A 25,980-nucleotide genomic window follows, 5' to 3' on the forward strand; every position below is an offset into this window, starting at 1 on the left:
AAGTTCTTCTCCTCCTCCTCCGCCCCCCTTCTCTTCCCCTTCCTCTCCCCTCTCCTCCTCTTCCTCCTTCTCCTTCTCATTCTTCTGCACTGCTCCCCCCCTCTTCTTCTTACTAGGTGTTATTTACAAGTGTGTTATTTAATCTTCAAGTATTTGGGGGTTTTGTTATTTGTTAATTTTGTCATGATCTGAGAACATAAATTTGTTAAGGTTTGGCTTTATGGCTCGGAATGTGGTTTTCCTTGGCAAATCTTTCACAAGATTGAAAAGAATGTGCATTCTGCTGTTGTTGGCTGGAGCATTCTGTAGGTGTCAAGCAGGCTGAGAGTGCTGGTCACATCCACTATATGCCACAAAGTTTCTGCCTGCTTGATCTTCCAATTACCAAAAGAAGGTATTAAAGTCTTTACTCATAATAATTGATTTATTTATCTTTGCAGTGTTATCTTTTTGCCCCCGTTTCACACTGCTGTTAGATGCATATATGTTTATAACTTTTTAGTCTTCTTAGAGAACTGACCTCTTTATCAGCAAAATGCCTCTATTTATCCCTGATAAATCTCTTTTTCCAAAATAAGTTTCAGATTTTTTATGTAGGAGGTGACCCCAAGATCAAGAGTGAGTGAATGAGGAGAGTAAAACAGGGAAGAAACAAAACCCAACAGCAGTCATGGAGGCTGTCACTCTTGGAAATGGGACAATGATTGTACTGGAACAGCTGAGATACATGTGGAATGCTTCCCAGAATTATTTACTCCAAAGATGGGAAGCTAGAACATTTATCTATTAGCTCTCAACCCTTCTTGGATGAGGGTGGTTCCCGAGGGTATTAACTTCCCCACACTTAGGGGCTGGGCTTGCTGTGGGTCCAGGAGAGTCGAGCCCTGACACAGGAGGTGTTAAGGTAGGGTATGAGGTGTGGCCATGCACTTGAGATGAGTGTCCCTTGACAGCACAAGGAGGGGGGAGCTGTCCACTGAAGCTGTGACTAGAATAGGAAGCAAGCAATGCTAACAGGATGCAGAGCAAAACGAGGCATCTGCTGTGATGGGTTTCTACTGCAATCTTTAGCGTGGAAAATTACTGTAAAATACACCAGTGTACTCTCCTACCTGGATAGTGCCAAGGGATGCTATTTACGTCTCCTCACTATGCTGAAAGCCATCTTAAATAAGCATACCAAGTAAGACCAGTATGCTTACTATGGCCTGCAGCTTCACAACAGATTTTTTGGCTGTTCATTTCCACTCAGATGGCTGCTCCTTTGCAGACGGATGCAAATTCTGAAACTTGAACAGGCAGTACACACGCGGGATGAGACGGATTCGTTGCATGAGCAGTGAGAAATTAGCAGGTCTGTGTCTGAACATCCATTTTTCTCAAATCCTATTCTATCCTTGTATGCCTTTATTTTGCATGCTTCCTCTGCAAATTAAGTGTGGTGAAAGGATATGCTTATCCGAAAGGATCAGTTAGGCGAAATGTGTTCAAATAACTCAGTTGTCTGACTGAGGTGTGGGTTACTTGCAATTTCTTATGACGGTAGGCCAGAAGGCAGAAGAAAGAATCACTGTCATAGTCAGTGTAAGTGACTTTCATCACCATGAGAAGCTAGAGGTGCTACTGCATAATGGGGGCAGGGAGAAGTAAACCTGAAACCCAGGGCATTCACTAGGGGTGTCTCTTGCTGTTTCCATACCTCTTGATGATGGTATACAGGAAAGTGCAATAACCAGTCCCACAGTGACAAGGAAACTACAGTAGGTATTTGAGTCCTTACCAGGCAACCATGCCTGGTGAAGTGCTAGCCAAGGGTGAAGGATATACAGAATGGTTGGTGGAAAGAGATCTACTGAATATTAATTCTAGCCTCAGGACTGGCTGCAGCTGTCATTTAGGCTGGTTCACTAGCCCTCTTGGATTAAGTCTTGGCTGAAATTATGGTGTCTGCCACTTTAAAGAAGCTACGTAATTATTTGAACTGAGAGAGTAAACACATAGCAGAGTGGTTCAAAGGGTAGATCGGAGCACACGCGTTGTGTGTATCACCTCAGAACTTCTTATCTATTCTTATCTTCACCTCTTATTTTAGCCCATCTGTGATAAGTGGTGGTTCCACTCATACCTCAGCCAGCTTTATTTCGGGGCTTTATTTGACAGTGCTTTATTTTGGGCTTCCAATGCATGTCTCCTGTTTTCTGTTCTAGAATTTCTCTCATGCTGTGGTGTGGGATGCCCTTGGCAATCCACTTGGCACTCATTCAGGCGCAGTGTATGGGGAAATAATTGATCCACAGAGAATAGGAGTCAAAGGTAAATGCTTCCTTCTTCAGTCATCTGGGGTGGATGGACCTGAGATGCATTTCATTCATCTAGCTTCTTTGAAAGCCCCATAGGATTAAGCATCCAGTTTCGCCTAGTGGTTGTTAGTATTGTCAATAATGCATCCATGTATTTGGTCTCATTCATTTTTCTGTGTTTATTTCTCTATCCTACACTTCCAAATAAGCTGCTTGGACATGGTTTTTTTTTTTTTTTTTTTTAATTTAAGGGCTGCTTGCGGGGAAATAGAAATAAATCAAAATTAAAAGCAGATTAAGAAGCATAATTTTTACATGGACAGTGAACATTTTCAGTTTAATGTAACTCAAGAATCAAAGCATCCTAGTAATCTTTGTCATTTTGTTTAAATGATCACATGTAATATTAAAATCATCAAGGGTTCTATGCAGATATAATACCAAGACAAGTCTTCTTACCAGACTGTAACACCTAGATAGAATTGTAGAGCCGACGATGAATTGGAAGTTCTGACATCCGAGGAACAAGCACAAATATGTTGCCATTTTTTTTTTAGCCACCGAGAGTGGGGCTGAAGTTGATGTAGTTGGAAGGGAGGGGTGGTTATCATTTCTTAAAGTGCATTGTAAGTTTCCTACTCTTTTGGTCTGTCTCATGTTCTTACCAATGATATTGAAGTTAGGCACTGAAGACGATTCTCACACTTTCTCAAACATCTTTTCATTGTGGACTGAACTTCATTAAAGATACTTCACTACTGATACTGCATTTAAAATGTGCTGTTTTTTGGGGAATATTTACGTTCAAATTTTTATTTATGGGTAACGAAGCACCGTAAACATGGAGGCTTAAAACAAAAACATCATTCGGCTCAGGGATCTGTGGGGTATCATGGGAACATCTTGTCTCTGCTCCACCTAGTATTAGCTGGGGTGGCCCAGAGGCTAGAGTCTGCAGAGGCTCCCACGTCTAGAGTTTAAGCAGGGTGTCAGCTGGGGCTGTGGCGAGAAAGGGAAGTTAGATTCCACATTTTGATGGGTTGTGGGTCAAAGAATTTACAACATGTTTTAAAACCCACAGAGTGTACCTAAAGAGTAACAGATCCCCCTGATTCTCACATAGCTACGACACAATTTTTCATGAGAATTACTTGCTTTACGATGCTTGATCTTATTTTCTAGAGCAATTCTGCAATAGGACTTTCTGTGATGACATAAATGGTCTATATCTGGCTCTGTTCAATATAATAATCACTAGCCAGATGTGGCGATTGAGTGCATGCCATATGGCTGATGAAACTGAGTTTTAAATTTCATTTAATTTTAATTAATTTACATTAAATAGGCGCCTGTGTATAGTGGCTACTATACTGGGCAGCTCAGGTCTAAAACAACAAGTATAAAGAAATAGAGTTCAAATTCCAGCAGTGATGTAAGTACTGGGCAGGCTTTCTAATACAACCCTACAACATTCCAATTACAAGCAAAAGGCTTCCAGGCCTGACTGCATTCAAAGTACAAACGGAGATGATTTGGCCTAGGATGTCCTAGAGAGGAGAAATTTCCCAGCGTGTGGGTGTGGAAAAGCAGAATAATCACTGGTGAGAAGAGTCAGGACAACTCCTCAGGTGGGCAAGATGCTGGAATGGTTTAGACATGCAGGTCCTTGCTCAACAATCCGTCTCTTCACACAGAGACGCTAGCCAACTTCTTTTGGCGTGAAGTGTGAGTGCTCCTTAAGCTTGGATCTCACAGGACGATGACTTCTGAAATTCCTGTGTGTGCCTGTCTTCTGTGCCTGCCTCCCCCAGCCTCTTTGCCCTCCTTACCCTTGTCTTTCCTGTTCCTTCCTCTTGAAACTTTGTGATTCTGGAGTCACAATGTTGAAAATGTCATGGCCATCCCATCAAAATAATGAACAACTGTCATCCAGAAAGATTCCTTGATCATCTACTATGTGTAAGGCTCCATGCTGGGTGTGTCAGTAAGAATCAATTTCTGCTCTTGGAATGCTATGATCTGGTTGGTGAGATTTAAGAGAACAGCTACAATTTAAAGAGAGTTTACTACTTGCCAAGTATCATGCTAATTTTTTTATGAATATGATCTCATTTATCCTTTAAAAATCCTATGACACAGAGACTTTTTATTCATGCATTATAGATGGAGACACTGATGTCAAGTGAGGTTAAACTAGCTCATTCAAAGTAAAACATCTATTAAGTGGCCTAGTGGATTTGAATCTAGGCTGAGTGAACAGCAAAGAGGACAGGTGGTAACATTTGCGCACCTGTCCCAAAGACATGACAATAGGTTGAAGAAGGAGTTGGTAAGAGGTGCTGTGCAAAAAAGTATCTTTTCAGCATTACGACTTGGAAGAAAATATGTTTAGAACAACAACTAGGTAAGTGGGAAGGAATAAGTGGTAAATGAGAGAGGCTTTTTGAGAGTCACAGCCCTTCCATGAAAGGTTGGGTCCTGGCAACTTACTCTACCTGGGAAGGAATGTTATATTCGGCGTGCATGTTTCAACTTACTGAGCTCACTGGAAAGCCTTGAGGAACTGCATTCAAATGCCAGCATAAGCCTCCCTGAGACAATGAACAGATCCATATCACTATGAAATACAATTGGAAGGACTTCGATTAACTCTAGGGAGGGGAAAATATCTCTACGGAGGGCACAGAGAAAGATACAGAATTTGATGGGACGATCCTTTATCTAAAACTAAATATGAGCTAGAGATCAGTTGTTCAAGTCCTGGATTCAGAGACCTGGATTAGAATCCCACCTCTGTCATTGACTAGCTGAGGAACCCTGAACAAGATACTTAACTTCTTTTCATATTCCTTGTTAGAAAAGTAGAGACAATAACAAGGACGTGCTTGCAGGTTAGTTGTGAGGATGAGATGAAATAATTCATGTAAAATGCTCAGTGCCATGCCCGGCACATAATAATGCTCATTACGTGATAGCTGCTGCTGGTTTTAAAAGTCAGTGGAGAAGAGTGTGGCCTCTGGGCCACCAACTACTGGCTGTGAATCCCAGTTCTACATAATAAATATGGGACCCTTTGCAGGCTATATTATGTCTCTGTGCCTTGGTTTCCTTACTTACAAAATGGAGACAAAAATAATCCCTCGCCCCTCATACTCATTAAGGTAGCTATTATTTAAAAAAAAAAAACCCAAAAAACAGAAAATAAGTACTGACAAGGATCTGGAAAAATTGGAATCCTGGGCTCTGTTTGTTGGGAATGTAAAACGGTGTGGCTGCCATGGAAAACAGTACGGGGGTTCCTCAAAAAATAACACAGAGAATTACGATGTGATCCAGCAATTCTACTTTTTAAAAAAAAATTGTTTTAATGCTTACTTATTTTTGAGAGAGGGAAAAAGACAGAGCATGAGATGGGGGAGGGGCAGAGAGAAAGGGAGACACAGAATCGGAAGCAGGCTCCGGGCTCTGAGTTGTCAGCACAGAGCAGGATGTGGGGCTCGAAGTCACAAACCGTGAGATCATGACCTGAGCTGAAGTTGGATGCTTAACTGACTGAGCCACCCAGGCAGTCCACTACTTTGTTTTTTAAATATTTATTTATTTTTTGAGAGAAAGAGAAAGAAAGAACACGTGCAAGAGGAGGAGGGGCAGAGACAAAGGAGGACAGAGGATCCTAAGTAGGCTCGGTGCTGACAGCAGAGAGCCTGATGTGGGGCTCTCGAACTCATGACCTGAGCCTAAGTCGGATGCTCAACCAACTGAGCCACCCTGAAACAGAGTTTCAGTTTGGGAAGATGAAAAACTTCTGGATATGGATATTGGTAATGGTTGTACAATAATTTGAATGTACTCAGTGGCAATGAACTGTACATTTAAAAATGGTCCAGATGATTAATTTTGTTATACGTATTTTATCACAGTAAAAAAGAGATAAGGTGTCAACTGTTTATAATATTACCTGGGACTTCATCTAAGGCTCTGCTAGGATGATGATGACGATGGTTATCAATATTAGTATTTATTTTATATCTTTGTGCACTAGCCCCAGATAAAGCTATGTAAATTAACATTCACTTTGTTTTCATATGACAAGGATAATGATCAGCCAAGAGTTAAAGAGAAGAAGAACACTCAAACTAACCTACCTGCCAGATTCTTCAGAACACTGATTATTTAATGTCTGAGAAAAATGAATATTAATGACTTTCAACTTCTTTCTTTTATCTTTATGACCAACCTTGTAGCATCAAAATAAAGAGGATAAAAATACAGGATGATTCAACTGATGGCTTATTTTTTGTAATAAAACATTTTTAAAATTCAGGTGTCTTACTAGTGATGGAATCTTGGAGGAACTTTGGAAACAAACAAACAAAAATGTCATCCCATCATTCGTTAAAAGATTAAGAAAAATCCTGCCAACCATGAGTCTGGAAGAAATCGCTCACATGCTAAAACTAATAATGGTAATTTTCAAATGCTCAAAAGTTGAGCTGTCAACGTCTGGGAAACTGTGTGTTCCCACTGACAGGAATTTCTAACGCTGAGGAAAAAAAGGAAAATAAACGACAGCCTTGTTCAACTTTGCTAATTTCACAAGCTGAGGCTTATTTCTGGGATGTGCCCGAGAACCAGGGTCACTGTGGCTAATGCTCTCAAATGAGACACGAGACTGCAGACTGCAGAACTGAACACTTTATACTTATGATTTGTGTTGGCTTCTCTGTGACAGTTGAAGAAATGAAGTACAGGCATTACGTGTAAGGCCTCAGGCATCAGACTGGTCCAAATCCTAGGTTGGTCACTTACTAGCTGTGAGATCTTAAACAAATTACTCCTTGTGGCTCAGTTCCCTCACCTCAGAGTAAGGACAGTAACAGCTTCTGCCTCAGTGTTGTTGTGATACTAGATAATACACAGATATTTGATAATTAGATAATAATTAGGCAACAGCTTTGATTATTAAATAATAATTACCTAGTAAATTAGGTAAGAATTGATAAGTAATTAGATAATAAAAATAAGATGATACAGGTAAATGTTCAATAATCATTAATGGTGGTGCTGGTGATGATGGTGGTGGTGGGAGTGGTAGTTAAGCTAGAGGAACCCAGGAAACTCTCACTCCATTCCAGGGTTGCCACGGGGGGTGTGCTGGGCAGACGATGAACCTTACCTCACCAAGAATGCTTTTAGCAACTAGTGACAGAAAAGCCAATTGAAAGTGGCCTACAAACTATGCAGGGGTATTTGGAGAGAGCATTCTTACTCACACTGGTTGGCTCAGAGCCTCAGCAATCTAAAGGATAGCTTATCTGTGAATCCTTTGGCCCTCCTCTCATTCTGGTTGCCTTTTGGTGACAAGATGGTTACTGTCACCCCACATACCATCTGTAAGTGCAAGAAGGAACAAGGGACAATGGATGGCATCTTCTTCTTTCATTAGGCAAGCAAAAATATGCCCAGAAACTCAAGACGTGTTTTGCTCATAGCCTGGTGGCCCAGAACTGTACCCAAGGCCACTTGTTACTCGGAGGAAGCCTGAGAAAGAAGTATTTAGCCAGCGACATTGCCTCTGTGAACAAACTGAGGTTGTGACAGCAAGGGAGAAGGAGGAAGCAGATGTATTTACGTCGGGTGCACTTGCCCTCACGTTTTCCAGGCAGAAGAGGGGGTGAGACGTTGGATGCTAATGTACAGGATTCTCTCTGAGGATGACATCAGAAAGACGATAATGACAGCACAGAGCTCAGTTGCAGCAGGTAGCATGCTACAGTCAGTCTCCTGTTGTTCTTCTGTCAGTCTTTCAGATGAGCAGTTTGCGACGTAGGTCACACGGCCCAAATCCAGCTGCTGCACTGTTTTTGTCAGGCCGCTTGCAAAAGGAGTTAAGAATGGTCAAATTTATGTCCGTGAAGTTTTACAAAAACAGATAAACAGGAAGGAAGCCGACGCAACAAAGACCCTAAGTGGCGCACGAAGCCTAAAAATATTTGCTTTCCCGTGTTTATGGAAATGCTTTGCTGCCTCCCATTCTGGTATGTGGATTCCTTGAGAGTCGCGTTAACATTCTATCTCTGTATCTCTGTGACGCTGTCCGGCACATAGTAGGTTCTCAGTGAAAGCGTGATAAGGAATGACTATAGAAAGAGTGACATGGACAAACAAATACATTGCGTTCCAGTACTTTCTAAAGTGCATTGCGTTTCAGTACTTTCTCAAGTGCTTTTCATTAATAAAGAGTGTCTACACCATTTCACTTAATGCCTGTAATAGCCCTGCCAACGTCCAAGTTCCCTCAGCTAATGACTCCTGCCTAGAATGTAAGTCTGTGAATCCCGAGTACTCTCTCTCTCTCTGGCCCTGACAGTATGGAGATGATTACCTGCTTGTAATCATCTCAGTTTCTTATTTCCTTTCTTTACTCTCACACAGTGAGCTCTATGAGACAAGCGCTCCTGTCTGTTTTATCCACTGACTGCTGAGTCCCTGAGTCTGAAAAATTATCTGTCCAATTAATGAGTGAATTTGAGCCCTCCCATGTTAGAATATAGGGGGTCATGTTTTAATGTGGCAGTGGTGTTCTTTACTCTCTTTCTGTCAGGGATTGGTTTGAACTGTTTATCTGGTTCCTAAGGAGAGAGTTATTGCTGGGCTGGCTCAACTCTGATTTCACATTTATGACTCAAGCAACTGGGAATTTTGTTCCCTTATTGATTGAAAAATACACATGTGGGCACCAGAGCTCTGTTTTCACTGCATATACAAAGGTATACAGTCCTTTCTTGACATCCTGCAAGACTCTTCTCATATAAATGCCTGCTAGTTAATTCATTAACTCACCCATTATCAAATGATGTTTGAATATCCATGTTGTCAGGCAATGTGCTGGGGTTCATTGGTGGTTCCTGCTCTAGAAGAGCACACGATCTAAGTGGGGAAACAGATGAAAAACAAATAAGTTCCAAGTAGTCATATCTATGTGGGCCATGAAGTGACATTTTGAGGTTGAATTTTGTGTGTTTCTTTTGAACGGTACCTGTGGCATCCACAGAGAGTCAGCTCTCTACTGAAGATGTTAATCAAGTTAAAAGAATTTGGTGAAACAAACCAGCTATCATGTCTCAGAAGTGTCAACCACAGGACATTTTATTGCTTTGCTCATTGGCTTTGTTTTCCCGGTTAGAAACCTATTTAAGATGCTTGCTATCTAAACATAGGCTGTGGGGATGGGGAGAGTGAAATGCTAGGTCTCAGATGTCCTGTGAACCCTTGTCGGTCAGTACCTGCTACTAACAACACTATTAAACTCATGTGAGTTAACATGAGTGGCATCTTCAATTCGTAAAATGAACTTTTTGTTTTGGAATAATTTGGGGATTATAAAACAATTGCCAGAAAGTGCAGAGAGTTCTTATATATCTTTTATCCAATTTCTACTAACACTAACGTCTTCCATAATTGTGGTACATTTGTCAAAGCCAGGAAACGAACATTAGCATCACTATGAGTGAAACTCCAGACTGTGCTTATGAAGCTCAGATTTCCTCCTAGTGTCTCACTTCTGTTCCAGAAATGAAAATTGTATTTAGTGTTACTTATTTGGGGGATAAAGAAGTATAAATTAGATAGATTTTTTTCCTTTAAAGTCTATTTGTATAAATCTGCATTAAAAACTACTAAAATAGAGTGACTAATTTAAAATTTGCTTAATGTTTATGAGAACTTAATATACGTCAAAATAATTCACAACATTTAACATAGAGACCAACAAAGACAGAAAAATTGTTTAGAAGAATTATAGGCTCAAACTTTGTTTTATAGTAATCATAAAAGAGGTTAAAGCACATGCTAATAAAATAATTCCAGTATAATAGCACATTTGCTTACTAAAACATGCACCTAAAGCACAAGAAACATCCTATGAACACTATTTTAAGTGATAAACATTTATTTAGAAATAAAAATTCTTTCAACTCTGCTGTATGCACCTCTCTTTTCCATAAATTCTCCAACCTTATGTATAATCAGGATTGCTTGTAAAACTGTTTTCCACCTAACGGTCTGAGACTTTTTCTGCTACTTTTAGCCAATAATTAATTTTTATGGGCAAATCAGGGAAACGCTGACAGGCCTGTGACTTCTGAATGGTGTCTCTCTACTGAGTTATATTTAAACTATGCTAATCCTTTGTGGCCATGTCACATCTGTACACGTCAGGTACTTCTGAAAACTGTTCCTTTATGGAAAGAAGTTGCCTTAACCTTACACACACTCCTGTGGTCTGGCTGCTTTCAAACCAGACTGAAAGAGGTTTCCACTCTGTATTTGGCCAGGGTATTAGCAATCGTATTAACATGGAATATTTCAAACTATGAGAAGGGGTGTACTTGGTAAGGGGAAAGATGTAAGACATCACTCATTAGGGTTTTTATCTGAGCCATAGGGTAGCCTGGTCTATTTAGTATTTCTCAAGACTAGACAGATAGAGTGGAATATTGAGAACCGGGACATTGAAATTAGTAACGTTGTAGATATGAACTCTACCACTTACGAGCCATGTGACCGGAAACCAATTACTAACCTTGTGAACCTCAGTTTACCACTGTGTAAAATAAGAGGAATAGTAACAATGACCTCCTAAGGCTATTGGATAATTATATTGAGAGCATGTAGCACAGAGTCTGGGATGGAGTTACCATCTACAAATGTTAAGTGCCACTACTGCTAGCCTGCACAATATTAATGCTCTTCCTGGAGAAAAGTATGGGAAGCAGGAGGTTTCAAGAATTTAGGAATGGTTCTTTGGTGCAGTATTTCACGTGGTGTAATATGCAGCAGTTCCCAAACCTATTTGATCAAGGCATCTATTTTCTCTAAGCTGCTTGTGTTAGTTTCTGAGTGCTTCTGTAACCAATTACCACAAACCTAGCAGCTCAAAACAACACAGAATTCTTTTCTTATGGCCCTGGAAGTCATAAATCTATAATGAATCTTACTAACTTCTGATCAAGTTATATGCCGGGCTACATCCCTTCTGGAGGCTCCAGGGGAGAATCTGTTTCTTTGCATTGTCCACCTGCTTGCTACAGGCTGCTGTCTTCCTTGGCTCATGCTCCCTTTCTTCAACCTCAAAGCCAGCAACACGGCAGCCCCAGGCTCTCTCTCCCACTCTCTCTGACCTCTGCTTTCTCTGCCACATCTCCTTGGATTGTGACCCTCTGGCTTTCCTTTTGTGAGCACCCCTGTGATTAGATTAGGCCCATTAAGATAGTCCAAATAATCCCTCCATGGCAAGATCATTAACTTAACCACATCAGCAATATGTATATTTGCCATAAAGGTAACATATTTGCAGATTTCAGGGGTTAGGATGTGGACGTCTTTGTGAGACCAGTATCTTGTCTATCACACATGACCTAAGAATTCTAGGATTCTGAGAAAACAGTTAAGAAAAGCCCTGAACCTCGTGGTCAACAAGTTGGGGGATGGGAGGCAGGAAGGCAAGGATAGGAGTGTAACTGGGAAATTTCATTTATATTGGTTATAAAATACGGGTGTATACCAGTCAGGGTCCCAAGAGAAAGTGGATGGCAAAACAGGATGGTAGGATAAGCAAAAGAAGCATTAATACAGTAAAAGTAAAGAGGCTTCAAAGGTGTGTACATGGATAGAGAACCTGCCAGAATAGTTCTAATCTTTCAATCTTTTCTCCCTCCTGCTAGGGCTACGCATTGACATAACCCAGCCACAAAGCCAAAGAACAGGAGAGCTGGGGATGTAGAACAGTGGTTCTCAACCTTGAGCCTGTGTCAAAAACCAAAGGGGCTTCCTGAAACACAGACTTCTGGGGCCTATCCCCAGAATCTCTGATTCAGTAGGTTTTCAGGCAAGTCTGATGCTGCAGTCTGGAATTACACCTTGAGACCACTGACGTTGACCAAACAGGTTAGCCTCCAGGAGCCCAGAGCAGGTGGAGAAGGATGATGAATGGGTCTGAATGGACCAACTGAAGTTATATGCAATAGTAGGCAGTAAAACAACAAATTATGGACCAAATAGTGTTGATTTTAAGTACAATGGGAGTCCTAGCGTGTGGAAAGCTGATGGGCTGGAGGAGTTGAGGAAGGTTTCATGGAGGAGGTGGAATTTTGCTCAGTGAGAAGGTCAACTTTTAGAAGCATTTGGAAAAACAGTTAATTGTCTAAGAAAGGGGCAGAGAGATAGGTAACAGTATCTGGGACTTATGGGAGTGGGAAAAGGGAACCAGTGCAGGTTTTTGAGTAAGGGAATAATGTTATGAATGACCAGGATGATTGGAAGGGAAAGCCGGCTCACTTGGTGACACAAGGTAAGAAAGTTGTTAAAAATACTTGTATTGTAGAAAAAAAATCCCTACTAAGTTTGGGAACAAGAGACTAGGTTTCTGTTTTAGGATCTGTTATGAACTAATTAACTAGCTGGATAAGGTTGGTTCAACCATTGAACCATACTGAAGGGAGTGGAATTATTTTATTAAAGAGTGTGTTAACTGCCTGGTGAGAAAAGAGCAAATAGAAGAAACATTTCGAATGCTACCAACATCTACATCTAGGAAACAGCAACATCTGCCAACCAGTGTGTAAACTTTGTCAACTTTTGGTAAGGAAAAACTTCAATTCTTGCTGGTGGTGACTTGTTGCCAACCATGCAAGGATTATTTTTGTGGGGGGAGTAGACGATATACATGATTAATGTGAAATAAAAAAGAAAAAATTTTACATCACTAAAATTAATTTACTTTGCTTAAAAAATTTTTTATCCATCCATCCATCCACCCATCATCCATCCATCCATCCGCTAATCCATCCATCCATCCATCCATCCATCCATCCATCCATCCACCCACCCATTTATAAATTAATTGCTGCTATAAATGAGAACACCAGACCTTGAAGATTTTGAGAATGTGCCTACTAGTGTATGGTAGCTCTTCTTGAAATTTGCTCTCTGCAAAGTAATAAAGATGGAGCTGACATTCACCATCTGCCCTCACTGAGATAAGGTTTTATGTGTGTTCTAATCATGGTGTCTACACTGCTCAGAAGGGGAAAAAAAGAGTATCATTTCCTGGAAACAATTTTAATTTCTGTTCACATACATTGGCTTCTGCTTTGTATTCTATACTTTGATTTGTTGTAATGTTTTGGATACAGAGAACTTAAGTTTATGACAACTTACTTTAAAAAGGTAATCAAGGTTCTGATATATTTCAGAATGACAGAAAGAGAAAGAAAGAAAGGAAGGAAGGAAGGAAGAAGGAAGAAAGAAATAAAGAAAAGAAGATGGAAAGAAAGAAAGAAAGAAAGAAAGAAAGAAAGAAAGAAAGAAAGAAAGAAAGAAAGAAAGAAAGGCATAAAAATGGTACTCTTTCCCCCTAAAATTATTGGCAATGCCAAGTCTGGAGAGTACGTGATACTTGCCTTCAATGATATGATCACGAATAGTAATAACTTAACCTTATCTAGTGTTTACCATGTACCAAGTAGATATTTCATAGCCATTCTGTCTTTTAATCATCACAACAATTATATGAAGTAGTTATTATTTTGAGAACACAGAAAAAGGAAGAAATAGAAGCTTAGATAGATAGGTTAAGTGTTTGCCTGACAATTGCACTGACCTAGGTGTTGATGCTGAGTTTCAAATTCATGTCTGATTTATTTCAATAGACCATGCTTTTTACCATTACATTCTTCTCTTTTAACATTCTCACCCAAACCCCTATTAACTCTCTTTTCTTTCTGTTTTGTATTAATTTTTTTGATGTGTGGTTTATACTCAAAGCCTCTACTTTTCCTACTATATGTTATCTACTGCTGCATAACAAATTACCCTAAAGCTTAGGTTAAGATAACATTTATTATTTCAGTTTCTGTGGGGCAGGAATTTAGCAGTGCTCAGCTGGGTGCTTCTGTCCTACAGTATCTTATTGCAGCTGGGGCTAGTCACCTAGAGTTTTGACTGATGCTAGAAGACCCACTTTCAAGATGGCCCACTCATTGACGATTGGTAGGAGGGCTCGGTTCTCCACTGACTCTTTGCGGGAGACCTCACTTCCTCACCACATGGACGTGTCCATAGGGCTTCTTGAGGGTTCTCGTGTCACGGCAGCTGGCTACCTCCTAGAGAGAGTGACCTAAGAAAGAGCAAGATAGAAGCCAGAGCCCCTTTTATGACCTACCTTTGGAAGTGACACTCATTATTTCTGCCGTATCCTGTTGGTTACACAAGTCAACCCTATTCAGTGTGGGAAGCTGTGAGTGCCAGAGGGAGAGAATACTTGTAGCCTGGCTACATACCTCCTATTTGGGAAGGTGACTACACATTTACCCCTCACTTCTTTCTTAACACTCTGTACTTTATTTTCTACCCCCTTCCCTGGGTTTTAAAATGCTTCTACCCAACAGATACTATAATTTCCTTTCTATTACATTTCAAAGTTTTGCAGGACTGAACCATCCCTTATCATCTCCTCATTTTCTTCTTGGTTTTTCATTCAGATCTAGTGCTTAGCATAGTGCTGGGCACACAGGAAGACGACTTGATAAACACTTGTTATATGAGTGAACACATCCAATGACTATATGCTCAATTTCCTTCTGCCTCTGTGCTTCTGTACTTCTTACTCTTCATTAGTGCTCAGTCACAAGCTGGGCATAATTGGGCCAACTGGGGTGTTTTATTTCTCTCAATTGCACAGAACTGTAAAAATTGAGGCAACATTTAAATTTTTTAAACGTTTTTTCTTTTCTTTTCTTTCTTTTCTTTTTTTTTCTTTTTTTTTTTTTTTTTTTTTTTTTTACTTTTTGAGGGGCAGAGAGAGACAGAGCATCAGCAGGGGAGGGACAGAGACAGAGGGAGACACAGAATCGGAAGCAGACTCCAGGCTCTGAGCTGTCAGCACAGAACCCACGGACCGTAAGATCATGACCCGAGCCAAAGACAGACGCGTAACTGATTGAGCCACCCAGGTGCCCCTAGGCAACATTGAAAATTTGGCGGGTTTCTCACAAAAATATGAGTTCCTGCTTTTGGTGAAAACGTTGAGGATGTGGCATGGAAGTAGTTGCTGAAGCCAAACAAGGAGGTCCCCTCTAGAGACGGTAGGTTCTCTTCAGCTCATGATGATTCTCACCATTTCTGCTTCTCCTTCTGACACTGAGACTCCTCCAACTTGCCATTTGTTACTGTGCTTATGATGTTATTTTTCTTAGAATGCAGAAATGTCCCTAAAATCCATGTCTCTATAAAAGTGGGAAAATGAAAGACAGCCCAGGTGCTCACATGACTTTTCTTAAACCTCCCTAGGCAAGAGTTTGTGACCTGTGTTCTCTGAGCCATGGTTGACGAAAATGATCCCATCAGGTACTCTCCCCAGCATGCCTCCTGGATCCTTAGGTTTGATGTCTTTTATTTCTTATCACCCAAGGCCTGAAATGGAGGGTGAGGTTATTGTTCAACTGCAGGAGAGACTAACTTTTCTATGACTAGGTGGTGAGCAGGAAGTACCACTGACTGCTTTGCCTTCTGGTAAGAACACATCTCTACATACTGGAATCATTTTGTTTTGTTCTAGAAACCCATTTGGCCAAGGCTTTGGTTCTGTTGTTGGAAACTGTTGTCTTATTTCTACTCATTTTCCTATTTAAAACATGCTGGTGTGCTGAAATCAGATTTCAAGCTTCTGTGTGTGGATGTATACAGTGACCGAAGGATGGGAAGAAAAGAGTATGTTACTCAATAGGCAAAGTTGTAGGTAATTGAGGGAAACTTATCTCCACAAAGGCAAATTGAAGTCTATCCTGAAGAGAAGGACCAGTTTGTCACCACAGAGGCGGGTGATGGCAAGGGAGACAAACTAATTACAGCTGTATGAGTATCTGTTGTCGACATGAAAGTGAACAGAAATTCAGAAGATCTCCAAGTTTAGTTATTTGAGATATTAGTTGGAATTGCTTTTTGTTCTTAAAAACAGAGACCCAACTAAGGGACTCAAATCAATTTAAAAGATCTGTCATTTGCAAGGTCATTGATAATAGTAGTCTAGGGGTGTTATGGAAGCTTTATAGATATGTTGTAGATCCAGCTTTCCCCGTCATTTTCCTCTGCCAGCTTTGAAGCTTAACTTCCATCTGTAAGTCACAAGTGGCTGTTGGATTTCCAACCATTGTGTCAGCTTACTGAGTAGGAGCCAAGAGAACAGCACAGCAAAAGGGTTCTTCCAGCTGTCCCTGTCCGGTACTTCCGCATATATCTCATTGGTTATTCCTATGTATAAGGGAGGAGGGGAAATGTTTCTTCAGCTAGATTCATTGCTTAGGGTTCTGGTGGTAAGGACCAAAGAATGAATAAATGGAACAAGTTGTGTCAAATCTTTTTTAAGGGAAAGTAAGAAAAGTAATTATTATTTGACAGTTTACTACGTGCTGGGACTGCGCTACAAATGATCTCATTAACTAGTCACACAACCATACGAAATAAGAGGTAGTATGTCATTGCCGTGTTACAGGTGAGGAAACTGAGGCTCAGGGAGGTTAAGTAACTTGACTGAGGTTAAGTTGTAAGTAGTAAATAGTGAGTGGGCCAACATTTCCACAAACTGTTGCTTTGTCCTTGGAAATTTATAGGAGATGAGATATCCTTTCTTGAGAACACTGGAGTTTCTCATTTCTCTTAGGGTTATAGAATTCCTGTAGACCAATATGAACTCTTAACCTGAACTCTCCTGCTCTTTTTTATTGAGACTTTTAAGGCAATAAAACAACAGTTAAAAGCCTTTGAAGACCACAGGAAAGTGATAAACTATCTAGATTTCCTTTATTCCTGGATGTTTAATTTGCATATTGAGGCTCTACAAATGGATGAGGTTTTTTCCTTGAAGCTATATATATACTTTGCTCATGTGAATCAAGATCTTCCTCAGAAGTGAATACTCCTTGATCTTGTTTATGCATTTTGCCACCTCAGGATGAGAAGTGAATTGTACTTATTCTAGTTGAGCCAAGTATAAATTTTGTCCTACAGATCAGGACAAAATTGTGAACTGTGAATTGCCCGGTATAAAAAAATGACATGTTGTTGTCTTATTAGGCTAGTTCTTTGTTATTTGTAAAATGAAACTCAGCAAATTATGCGTGAGGTTTTCAAAGAAAGTGTATTACTCATAAAGTTCATGATGGGAAATTTGGAAGTCTGGCCAGACTAAGTATAGTGTCATGGGTTTTGTTTTTAGTGGAGAACAAAAGAACGGATTTCCTCAAACTCAGGAACAAAATAAGTTGCGCCTAGAAGATTGAGCTGTGGATCAAATGTTCAAAGCTTGGATCACATAATATACATCATTGTCATTTCAACCATAATACTAGCAATGAGTTAAAAAAAGATGTATTATTGCTAATTCCTCCAGGGTCTTTTTCAATCTCTTCCAGAAAGAGAATTCAAAGCTTGCTGTGTTAGCATGTCTTTTGAGAAGCCTGGATGCCAGTGGGCAAAATACACTAGGACGGAAACTTTCCAGAGGCCGTGAGCATGTTGTTTTTGTTCATTGTATGTCGGCTGCTCTGAGCACACAGTAGGCACTCAAATACTCAAAAAGTAGGTGAAAGAATATCAGATTTCCTAGTTCCTTTTAAAGCCTGAAGACCTACTTAGGATCCTACTTATGGCTTCCAGATCTAGAAACTACCTCTCTGGTCACCTCCCCACTTCTCCCTACCCTTTTGGCCTTTATATACTTTGGTAAAATGAGATGGTCTTCTTGGAAATCACCCTTTGCCTCTTACTCATCAACCCTTATGACTTTTTCTCTGTCCTTTTTCTACCTGGTCCGACACAGCACTCATCAAGTTTGGCTTAACCTTGAAGCTGTCTCCTCTCTTTTTTCCTACAATGCTGTACAGTCTTGATTTTTCCCCCCTTTTATGACCTCTTCTCTGTCATTCTCTGAATGCTTTTTTTTTTTTAAATGTTTATTCATTTTTGAGAGAGTAAGAGACAGAGTGCAAGCAGGGGAGGGATACAGAGAGAAGGAGACACAGAATCTGAAGCGGGCTCCAGGCTCTGAGCTGTCAGCACAGAGCCTGACAAGGGACTCAAACTCATGAACTGTGAGACATGACCTGAGCTGAAGATGGATGCCAAACCAACTAGCTACCCAGGCGCCCCACTCTTTCATTTTTATATGGAAAGTCTCTCATATTCAATTAGTCACTGAGGTCTCCTTATATCTTTGTAAATGCTCTTGTCTCTACATTTGTATTCAAATACTCTTTTCAGTTTATTCCTATCCTGTTTTCTCTGCCCCATACCTTCTATGTCTTCACCTCATACCTCCATTATTTTGCTGCCTGGAAGACACTGGCACATGTCTAGGGTGGAAGTGATCGCCTCCTCTCCCCTCCTCCAATACATGCATGTGCACATGTTCACACACATATACGCTCACTGTGATAGTTTTATGTGTCAACCTGACTGGAGCATGTGAGTCCCCAGCTATTTGGTTAAACATTAGTCTGGGGGTATCTATGCTGGTATTTCTGGGTGAGATTAACATGTGAATCAGTAGATGGGTGAAAGCAGTATGCCTTCTCCAAGTGCAGCTGGGTATCATTTAATCCATTGAGAACCTAAAGGGAATAAAAGGTTGAGTAAGAATAAATTCTTTCTCTCTACCAGATGGTCTTTGAGCTAGGATGTCAGTCATCTTCAGCCTTTGGATGTGGACTCAGACTGGAGCTTACACCATCAGCTCTCTTGGTTCTTAAGCCTTCAGACTTGGACAGGGATTATACCAGGGGATCCTCTGCATTTAGACTTTTTAGTCTTATCAATTGAGCCAATTCTTTATAATCTTTTATCTCCCCCTTTATAATCTCTCCTCCCCCCTTTATAATCTCTCTCCAGAAATATATCCTATTGCATTCTGTTGGTTCTATTTCTCTGGAGAACCCTGACTAACACACTCACACACCCATGCCCCTGCCCACACACATTCACACCACTCACACTCATATATGGAGGTCCTCACTAATGGCTTTTCCAATTCTCAACCCAGTGTCTCACAGGAAAATCTTCAAGGTAGCTTTGACCCACCACCCTCTCCTTCCTTCTTCAAAACCAACCAATCAGAAAGTACTGTTGACAACTTTTTGTGATGTTTTTCAAAGGCGACTTCTTCCATTTATGTTTTAAAATTATTTTAAAAATAGTTTTAGTCTTATCGCAAAATTGCAAAATAGTATCAGGGATTCCCCTACATCCATCACCCAGCTTCCCCTAATATTAATATCTTGTACAAGAATCATATACTTTTCAAAGGTAAGACATTAACATTAGTACAGTACCATTAACTAAACTACAGGCTTTATTCAAACTACAGTTTCTCTACTAATTGTGACAGTGGCAATGTCCATCATTATTCTGTGGATAATATGTCTTCTGGGTTTCTCCACTGTAAAGTTGCTACTTTTCCCTTTGAAATTAATAAATATCTTAGAGGAAATACTTTGAGACTGTACAAATACACCATGTCTCCTCAGTTTTTTCTTTGCCTACCAGTTTAAAAATTTTTTTTTCAATGTTTATTTATTTTTGGGACAGAGAGAGAGCATGAACGGGGGAGGGGCAGAGACAGAGGGAGACACAGAATCGGAAACAGGCTCCAGGCTCTGAGCCATCAGCCCAGAGCCTGACGCGGGGCTCGAACTCCCGGACCGCGAGATCATGACCTGGCTGAAGTCGGACGCTTAACCAACTGCGCCACCCAGGCGCCCCTGCCTACCAGTTTTAATGTTCATTGTTGAGTCTTACAGACTAATTACTGGTGTGGTGTTCTAATGGTGATTTTCTATTTCCCTTACTCTTTTGATCTTTATTCATTCCTTTAATTCCATTTGAAATGACAACTATTAAGAATAGTCACGTTTTTGGGGAGGGAGATTTACTCTGCACCTGGTATTGGAATATGAATTTAATATTCACTGTGTCATTTTAAGCCCACAGTAACTCTTTGAATTAGGTGTGGTTATCACCACCTTACAGATTAGCAAAGGGCACCCATAGAGGTGAATAATTTGACCATGGAAAATTGGATGAGGCCAGCATCCCACCCCATGTTTGTCTGATCTAAAGTCTGTTCACCCACCCTTACATAATCCTGCTATTACTTTAGTTTATACACTCATGTCATGAGAACGTCTGTAAGAGAGTGACCACTGTGACTACCAGGGCCCAGTTTGCTTCCCTATTCCATAATTCTATGAAGTTACCTGTACTCAAGACATTTCAATGGCTCCCATTAAAGGTAAGATGAGGTCTGAAATTCCTAACCCACAATGAAGGCATCTGGCATTTGAACCCAAACCAACCTTCCCTTCCTTCCTTATATCTGTTCTCTACTCCTGTAAATGTTCCCACCACAGTAGCCTGTCAATTCATGGTGATTTCTATCTCTCTGTCTCTCTCTCTTAAAGAAAAGTTTATTGAGAGGGGGGGGGGAATCCCAAGCAGGCTTTTCACTGCCAGTATCAAACTGCATGTGGGGCTCAATCTCACAAACATGTGAGATCACTACCTGAGCCAAGATCAAGGCTCAGACACCCAACCCCTGAGCCACCCAGGTACTCCTTTCCTATCTTTTGTCTTTGCCTTATATTTCAATAGCTCTTTCTCTTTCTCTGTCAGTTAATCCTGCCCATCTCTTAAAGCACACATCCTCTGTGAAGGGGAAGTCCTACTGGCTCTATTTTCCAAACATATCTGGGAGCTGGTTCAATCTGGATGCTTCCACTACTAATCCCCAGGCCCAAGCCTCCATCATCTTATTCCATCATTACTTATTCATGAATGCATTAAGTCAAAGTGCACACAAAACCCAGAAAGTCCTGATGAGACCTGCCCCACCTGCTTCCCTACCATCACCTCTCCAACCTGGGCTCTTTCTGTTTTCACCTTTATTAGTTCCACTCCAACTACACTGACCTCTGTGCTGTCACTAGAATATCCCAGGCACACTGAAGGCTTTTGACTTGCCTCATCCCTCTACCAGGAATGCTCTTCCTCCAGTTATTTATACAACTAATTCTCTCAGGTCCTTCAAGTATTCACTCAAATGTCACCTCCTCAGTGACGTCCAACCTGACCTTGAAAAGTATCCAATCTCCCTAATCTTCACCTGCTTTTCCTGTTTCCCCTGTACTCACAATTGTCTAATAAATGCTATGCTTTACTTCTGCTTATGTCTATAGTTCATTGTCTATCTGGAATATAAGCACCAGGCAGGCAGCGATCTTTGTATTTTGCTTACTGATGTATCCCAAGCACCAAAGACTGAACCTAGTATACAGAAGATGCTGAGGAAATTTTTGATGAATTGTATGAGTATCTCATTCACAATAACCTCTTCCTATGTCATTTCCCCACCCCCACCCCGTCACTCTGTGGTATACCTAATATTGGAACCATTCTTTTGGCATGTGTATATGCCTCATTTTGTTTCTTGTTTCACATTACATTCATAGCCATGGATGTCGAGCAGAGTTCAGCAACCTGGTTACATTTCCTTACTGTCTTATTTATCTAGACGACTCTTTCATGCTCATTAAACTTTCATCTTTCCCCTGTGTCAGGGTAGAACAGAACTCTCATTTCCTATTGGCTCCTAAACATGTGCTGCATCAGTACTCTAGTTCTCAGTGTGCCCTCTGGTTGTATGTGGGCAAACCCACTACCTGAGTTCTTTCCTTTTCACCTCCTCAAGCACTTCTCTCCTGGAGGTGAATCTGCTCCTACCTACATAATCCATTTCTCCCTCTCTCTTGGATAGGCTCAGCAAGGGTGAACAATCTCCCGTCTTTAAAAACCCTCCTAAGTCAACAAACCCATTTTCTGCTACTTGCCCATGTCTCTGTTTCTTTTATAAAAAATGCTCATTGGACTCCCTGTCTTTCCTTCCTCAAATACCATTCATTCTTCCCTAATCCATTTCAGTCAGGTTTTTGTCCCTACCCCTTCACTGAAACTGTTCTTGTCCAGGACCTCCATTTTGCCAGATCCAATGGTCAATTCTCAGGATTTGTCTTACTTGATCACTCAGCAACATTGGGCACAGTAGATTATTCCTTCCTCTTGAAACACTTAAGGCTCTTCCTTCCTTTCCCATCCTGAAAACGTTGATACTCCAGGATTCAGCCTTTGATCCTCATTTCTTCCCTCTCTGCATGTATACCCTGACTGATGTGGCTTTGAAGCCATCTCTCCAGTGATGATTCCCAAATCTTTATTCCAACATGGACCTCTTCTCTAAGCTCTAGTCTCATATAGCCCCTCAACACCTCCCCTTGGATGTCTCAAGGCTGCTCAAAACTTGCCCCAAACAGAACTTTCACTTTTCTCCAACTCAGCAAATGTCAGCCCCATTCACTTAAAAAAAAATACAACTATGAGTCATCATTGATTTCTTCCTTTCTTTCACAAGTCAATCCACCAACAACTGCAGTTGGATCTACCTGTGAAATATATCTCAAATCTCATTCCTTTTTGTCTCATTTTTGACCAACATCCTAGTCTAAGTTATCACTGTGCACCCGGATTATTGCAGTAGCCTCCCTCTGGCTTCCTTGATTACATTACATCTTCCAATATGGCCTTAAAAATAATATTAGAATATTGCCTCCTGAGCCAAAACCTTTTATTGTCATTTTAGCAAGTTGAGAATAAAATCCAAACTTCCTACCATCGCTTTTGAGGCTTTACGTGAGCCTTCCTGATACCTCTCTGATCTTGCCATCTGCTATTGTCCCTTTAACTCACTTCAGTCTTGTCACTCTGAACTTGCTCTATCTTGGAAATCTCAAGCCTACTCCTGCCTAAGGGCCTTGGTACTTGCTGTTATCTCCACCTGAAATCTTCCTTTGCAAGATCTTCCCATGACTTGCTTATTTCATTCATTTTTCCATGAATGTCTCCTCCTTAGAGAGGCCTTCCCTGACACCCAGTCTAAAGTTACCTCCACCCCATCACCCTCCCTCCTTGTGCTCTGCCTTAATTTTCTTCATAGCGCTTGGAACTGAAATAATTTTATAAATTTGTTATTTCCTTGACTGGCCTACTAGGATGGAAACTGTGAGCTTGTGAAACATCTTTGTCTTACTGTGGAATCCCTAGTGGTTAGAACAGCAGGCAACTGAATAACGACTAGTTGAATGAAGAGATATAGTTAATCATTTATTGGAGTGCATATTTGGGCCAGGTGTAGGGCAGAGTGCTATGAATACAGGGATGAATGAGAAAATTCTAGCCCTCAAGGAACTCACTGTCTTTTATAGTAGTTCTTGGTGTGTCTTCTTTAGACCAGCAGAATCAGCAGCAACCACCTGGGAATTTATTAGAAAGGGAAACTCTCAAGCCCTAACTGGAACTAGTGGATCAGCAGCCCCTGGGGGGAGGCAGCAGTCTGTGTGTTAACAAGCCCTCCTTGGAACTCTGATGCCCTGTGGAGTTTGAGGACCACTGCTCTGATGGTGAAGTCAGACCCCAACAGGTGATCGTAATGTATGGGGGCCAGTGCCATTAACAAATGCCAGACATTTTAAAGCCATTCTTTGTTAAAGGTAAGACTGCTGCACCAGTACAAATAAATGTCCCCAACATACTTGTCATCCTCCCTTTTCTTATCCTTTCCATTTTTCTTTTTTAATTCTTATTCTTTTTTTTTTGAGAGAGAGAGAAACACACTGTGAAGGGGGGAGGAGCAGAGAGAGCGGGAGACCCAGAATCCGAAGCAGGCTCCAGGCTTTGAGCTGTCAGCACAGAACTCGACGCGGAGCTCAAACTCACAAACGGTGAGATCATGACCTGAGCCAAAGTCAGACGCTTAACCGAATGAGCCACCCAGGCACCCCTTCTTTCCATTTTTCTAAACAGAGTGAACTTATATTCTGAACAGAGGGGAAAGAAAAACAAAAACAAAAATAACACACCAACAGCTGGTCTGAGACCAAGTGAGTTGTAGCCTAGTTTAACCAGTTTTCTAAATCCAGTTAAACGAGGCTATAACTCTGGGGCTGGCCCACGCTCTGTGTTGTTTAAATTACAGAATCTCCAAAGGAATTGGAACAACAGGCCCAGTGTTGCCCGCTGTGAGCCAGCAGAACACCACCTAGACAATAGAAGTCACTCACAAAACAAGGACTTAATACAGTGCTAAGAATGGCAACTTCAGAGGAAAGTGAGTCTTGATCCTAGAAAGCAGGCCAGCAGGCCCCGTTTGGGCCCCTCTCTGTCTACTGACCACCGTTTGAACGTCTCTGCTTGAAGTTTTTGCCTGTTCAGAAGGGCTGTTGCCAGGACAGTTTTTAATGAACACCGGTGGGCATTTCCCTACCACCCTGACAAATACCAATCCGCCTGTGAGGCTCCCTCTGATTGTAGCTACAGATAAGAGAAGATCTCCCGGACATTTCCACCTCATATTTATCCACTGAGCAAAACTTTGAGAGCCAGTTTAATTGGCTTGAATACCTCTCAGACTTGCTATCAGCCGATAAATCAGCAGGAGGCGTTTAGAAAATTAGGTTGGCTTTAATCTTATTTTAAAACTTGGAGTAGTAGGAAAAAAAAAAAAAGAAGAAATACAAAAGAGAAAACATTTGACTAAGTTTTGGTGGAGTGAAATTATTGGCCATTTCAAATGTTCTAGGATGTTGACTGAAGCCCATATGAAAACAGTTAAACGCTATTCCAAGAGAATCCAATATGCTAGGAATATGATAGGGGACAGTGAATGGAAAATTCTGTAATTACTATGTTCATATTTCATGGTAAAATATATTCAAGATTAACTGTATTCTAATGGAATGGTGCCTGCATCCAAAACATTTGGGGGCCGCTTGGTTGGGTGGGAAGGAGGAATAATTTAATTAGGCCACAGATAGAGTTTTCTTAGAATTCTTGGTCATACATAGCTAGTTTTGAATTTCTTCTTTTACAACTTGGAGCCACTGGTCATGAAACCAGCATTGTTGGGAAATAAACCTGGTCAGAAGCCTCATGCTTTTGGTTCTACACGTGTGGGCCTATCTTTGGTGCAGCGGGAGCATGAAGAGACGGCATTGCTCCCGTGCACAGAGCTTTCTGTGGGTTTCACAGTCGTATACTGACTTTGAAACCAGTCAGTTTTTCTGAAAATATACACAACGTTAAACCACAGGCCGGGTTTTCAATATGTTGTAAACATTCTCACAGAGAGAGCAAAAATAGCCCACTTTGATTCATTGCCTGCCAGTGCTTGCTCTCGAGTGGCCGAGAGGGGCAGAGAATCGAGAAAAGAAAAAAAGAAAAAAAAAAAAAGAGAGAGCGAGCCAAAGAGAGGGACAAGAGAGAGAAAGGAGGAGAGGACAAAGGAGAGGGAGGGAATGGGGGAGAGGGAGGGGAGGGAGAGAAAGAGAGAGAGAGTGAAAAGATTCTAAAATAAACCAGCAGCCTCAAGTACCTTAGAATGTTCAACTTCCTAAAAACATCAATTCAAGGGCAAACCTTACTTGCAGGATCCTGGGGTAATAATAAGTCACGGTGGGTGTGTAATGGTACCCGGCAATGGCAGAGTGAATGCCTGCCCGCCTAGCCCCACGACTTTAGAAAT

At 41.0% G+C, this 25,980-nt stretch overlaps 1 long non-coding RNA gene across 1 annotated transcript in view; it reads left to right on the top strand.

Annotated features, from left to right (window-relative positions):
• Nucleotides 1–204: 204 nt before the first annotated feature.
• The window catches only part of LOC109496678, an 87,896-nt gene continuing 62,120 nt past the window's right edge, over nt 205–25,980 (top strand). The window contains exon 1 of the long non-coding RNA XR_002740351.2: nt 205–1,354. This is a non-coding gene — a long non-coding RNA (uncharacterized LOC109496678). The remainder of the gene's footprint in view (nt 1,355–25,980) is intronic.

Source organism: Felis catus, chromosome A2 (assembly GCF_018350175.1).
Source record: "Felis catus isolate Fca126 chromosome A2, F.catus_Fca126_mat1.0, whole genome shotgun sequence".
In the NCBI taxonomy this organism is placed as follows: domain Eukaryota; kingdom Metazoa; phylum Chordata; class Mammalia; order Carnivora; family Felidae; genus Felis; species Felis catus.